Source organism: Capsicum annuum, unplaced genomic scaffold (genome assembly GCF_002878395.1).
Source record: "Capsicum annuum cultivar UCD-10X-F1 unplaced genomic scaffold, UCD10Xv1.1 ctg5355, whole genome shotgun sequence".
In the NCBI taxonomy this organism is placed as follows: domain Eukaryota; kingdom Viridiplantae; phylum Streptophyta; class Magnoliopsida; order Solanales; family Solanaceae; genus Capsicum; species Capsicum annuum.
Window position 1 is genome coordinate 317,073 of NW_025861658.1, and position 4,905 is coordinate 321,977.

At 36.5% G+C, this 4,905-nt stretch overlaps 1 non-coding gene across 1 annotated transcript; it reads left to right on the forward strand.

Moving 5' to 3' along the window:
* Positions 1–3,440: 3,440 nt before the first annotated feature.
* LOC124893085 lies at positions 3,441–3,546 on the forward strand. Its single transcript, XR_007050544.1, has one exon. It is a non-coding gene; the product is annotated as a small nucleolar RNA R71 (small nucleolar RNA).
* Positions 3,547–4,905: the final 1,359 nt, after the last annotated feature.

Below are 4,905 nucleotides of genomic sequence, written 5' to 3' on the forward strand. Positions count from 1 at the left end.
TTATATCCAGGACATAGGTCATGATAGTGCAAGGAGAGACACAACTACAGATAATAGACAACCAGATTCGAGCATTAGTTGTAAAATTATTCAGAGATATCCCCATTTTTGTGGTTGATCACGAGACCTCTTTGCTCAAACACAACTTCTCCACTAACTAACTCCCTGGTTCATACCCCATTGCCTCAAACTGTGCCATATCCTTATCTGATAGCCTGGATAAATCATTGATTTGTTCTGCTCCAAAATAAACCTTCTTCCCCCAGATTCTAACAACTGGGTTAGAGGTAGATATACGCTAAGATTTACATAGAATTCTCTAACCCAATGCTTGTTTGCTCAGCATGGGTTCAGAGTAAAGAACATACACCTAGTGGCCACTAATCTATACACCCAGTGGCCACCAATCTATTATAAAAGACTGTGAGTTTCTTGAGCAATTTTCCAAAAATACACTTCGCTCAAGGAGTAACTTTGTCATAGCCAAATCTGTATAGTACAATCTTTGACACTCAAGGTATGTGAAGTGAGTTTTATCATAGATTCCCATCATTTGCTTTGAAAACATGAAAATAACACACCATCATTAATTATCAATGTCTTCATGTGAAAACTATGCTATGTTACTTAATTAAGCTAAAGAGATAGTGCCTTAGTAAATTTTGGGTTGAAAATGAAACTGCAAGATTTTGGTCCTGGTGGAAAACTTCTCTCAGATACCACAATTACAGGCCACAGAGTCATGATCGTGCTAACAAAATCATTCTTTTATGACCAAAATCATGATATCTTAGGCATGATGGACCAAACTAATCATGACCCAAAACTTTCATTTTCAATGCCAATTTGCGTTCCCAACCAAATAATGGCATTAAGAATAGGTAATACAATCCCTAACCATTAAATAATGCCCTTAAAACATGAAAAAGCTAACAAAGAAATCATTTGGGCATTTTATCGAACACTTGGTTTGCACATGCTATTTTTATCATTTTAAAATAATTTTGGATACTCAAGACTTCCCCAACAATGGACACACCCATTATAACCAAAACCATACCAAACAACTCGATTAAACTGAAGATCAAGTGTCAAACCACATTTTTAGGCCATTCCTAAAACATGAGACCTAAGGCCCACACTCGAGCATAGAAGAGAGGAATCGAAGCATATACCCAGTGATGAGATGCATGGGGGAATTCAATTTCACTAGAGATGCTTTCAACAAAGGAAAGAATGGGTGTAATTTTAGAGTAATTAAGGTGGAAATATAGTGGGATATTAGGGTGACCATTCAGATTTTGAAACTATCTCAACATCAATTGTGATCAAAGTTCAACGGTCGGGTGACACGATGATCATGATCATGATGGCATGGGTACAACGATTGTGGTAACGGAGACTAGTTTTTGCTCCTCTATTTTTCAATTGCTCAGCCCACAACTCAATTTCACCATACTTTCCGTTACTCAAAAACAGTTAAATGCACCCTTGAGGAACCTAATTTGCATGGATCAATCTTAACAGATAAAATCTACTCTAAAAATCAATGTTTAATGGATATAGGCCACTTTAGTGGCATAATGTGTTTCCTCCCATCCTACGCCTAATTTAGCACCGCATCACAACGTTCTTCAATCTTCAAGTTGGATCCTTGAGTTATCCATCATCCACCTCCCTGTCCACTACATCAATGATAGACACCATATGTAGTTCTATTAGTTGTTTCCTAATTTTACATAGCTAAAAGGAAACGTCATTATTTTGAACTTAAAATTTCATCTCCCATTGCTTCATATCAATAATTGCTCTTCTATTTTCTTGGAAGAGTGTCTCAAGAATAATATGTATTTCTTGGTCGATTTCACGACCGAGGACAACAAAGTCCACTAGGAGAATGAATCAATTGACTTTTACCAATAAATCATATAACACTCCAACTAGTTTCTTGATTGAGCGGTCCACTATTAATAATGACATGGTGGTGGGTGTAGGAGAACCCAAACCAAGATTTTGATACACCATATATTGCACTAAATTTATTGTAGCACTATGATCACATAATGCCTAGTCAAATTTGTGAGTGCTAATGGTTCACGGAAATGTAAAAGCAGCCGGGTCGTCATTCTTTTCGGCCATGGCATTGGACATGATGGCGCTACAATCATGGGTCACTTCAATAGTCTCACCATCCACAAACTTTTTCTTTTTCATAAAGTCCTTCATCAACTTAGCATACCTCAGAATTTCTTGAAGAACCTCCAACAAAGAAATATTGATTAAGAGGTTTCTAAGCTTTGTAATAAACTTCTTGAACTTTTCATTATCATTCTTTTTCTTTAATCTTTGTATAAAAAGGGGATCAATTCTTATCGAGGGCAATGGTACACTTTGAGGATCATCCCCCGTTATCTTGTCACCAATAATCATCTTAGGATTTACCTCCCCATCATCATTCTTTTCAACTACCCATGGTTCTTTATCCCCTACTTCAAGAGACTTTGAAACGCCATCACTTGGAATTTTAAACAGCTTCCTCTTTGTATTTATTTGATCATCAAGTGATTTTTTCTCACTCTCAACATCATATGCGCTAAGATCTCTACTATTTTGAGTGAAAATTGCTAAGACATGAGCATTATTTTTAGGATTTATCACCATGTCACTCGGGAGGCCTTCCTTAGGCCTAGAATTAAGTGCAGTTCTGATTTGGCCATTTAAGTCTCCAATTGCTTGATTGAGGCCGAGTGCGATACAACTATTTGGTTAATTTGAGAAAATTCCCCTTTTAGTTCCAAGACCATTTTGTTTGTACCTTCTACTCACATCAAGATTCTAGCAAGCACATCTTTGATTTTGAACTTTTTAGGATCTATGAGATTTGACTCCTTGCACTTCACTCAGTCATGGGGGCACATACCTATAATAATCTTTTTTTTATCCCTCAAATCATGATCTTTGTCTCTATAACTCAATATTATTTCTTGGCCATGATCATTCCAACCTTGGTTTCCACCTTGCCTTGGGTAGGCTACGTGGGAATCACCCGAATGATTAGCCAAGTACATTATCTCCTCATCTAGGTCCTTTGCTTTATCCTTATGATTCCCTTTAAGGACCATAACACTGACCGCTTCTGTAGGTTGCCTTATCACATGCTTTGTATGGAGTTTTAATTGTGTCATCATCTTAGCCATATTTTCATCCCTCTTTATCTTTCTTCCTTTACTTTTTGTTCATAATTGAGGCAGCGGGAGATCCTATGACTACTTTATTGTCCCTTGTATGCCACCCCTATTTTTCTTTGTTATTTTCTCAAGCAAATTCAAAGCCACACCATATGATAACCTTACAAGTGACCCACCAGAAGCGTTGTCCACCATGATTTTGTTTAATTGGTCTAACTCCCTGTAGAATATTTAGAGAAGCATCTTCTCCGAACTTCTTGGTTAGGGCATTTCATGATATTTTCATTAAACCTTTCCCATACTTCATACAAAGTCTCCCTATTGATTTGACAAAAAATTATAATTTTGTTTCACAATTGTTACATCTTTATTGAAGGGAAATATCAATCCAAAAAGGCATCTGTAAGCTTGACTGAAGATGTGAAGGACCCATTAGACAGAGACCTCAACATAACCCTACTTCACCCATTAAAGAGGGCATGAATAGCTTCAGCCTAATGGAATATTGTGAATATGAGCAATGTCAAACGAGGCACACACCTCAATAGAATTTTTTAAGTGTAGATTTAGATCTTCATATGCTTGACCCCTAAATAGACCCTTCATTTGAACATATGTAGTAGCACACTCGTGACATGGAATACTTCGTTTTCTTCATTAGGGGGAATGTACATGGTACTAGCACGCCCCACACCATGAAGATGATCCTCATTATTGAGGTACCTATCAAATCAGTACTCTTGCTCTCATTATGACTCATGGTGTCGTGATTAGTATGAAAATCACCTAAAAAACCAACAAACAATGTAAATAAAAACACTACGGGTAAACCCAAAGTCACTAACAGCACCACACTAGTAAATACTAAGTTTCACTTCTCGAGAACGGCTCTATTTTTGATAACGCTCAACTTATACCATTACTTTACTACAAGGTGGTCGTCGTCAATATTAGCCGCACAAGAGTCGGGTTCATATTCACAAGGAGTGCACACTTGTTTTCAAATCCTATGTATGTTGAGAGTTAACTAAGTGTTAACCCATAATGTAAACTTAAAATAAGATCTAAAATTAAATGAGGGGTATGATTTAAGACTTTGTTTGAAAAAAATTAACCTATGACACTAAATAAGAGAAAATAATTGTTGAATAAACTCCAATGAGAAAAGAGTCATAGGGTTATACAATCCTAGGGGTCATTTATTTAATAGGTGTTTGAGGGTTAGTCCATTTCTTAGATAAAGATTTGGGTAGGGTAGAATTTAACTCTTAGTGTTAGTCTTTCACTAAAACACTAAATTGCATGCATGGATTCTTTCAAATACCTCATGAGCATGCCAAACTTACCATTCCAAAACCTCAACTTAGCATCCCTATTTCTAGGATGATGCCCATCAAGCTAGCTAAATCACATAACATCCGTATTTCGTAGACAATGATAAGGAAATAACTAGAATCAAATAGTTGTTCACAATTTCTCATCACCCACACCCCTATTTTAAAAATGATGTGGGCTCCAAGTAAATTTAGTTTTCACCTATAATTCTTATTTGAACCATGGAGTAATATAAAAACCCAACATCAATAGCTAATAAATTAGACTAACAACCAACACCCATACATACTAACACCCTATTCACGCATAATCCCAAGATAAATATTTAGCTACTCATGAAATTAAAGACAAGAGACATACCCAAGCTGGAATTCAATGCCTC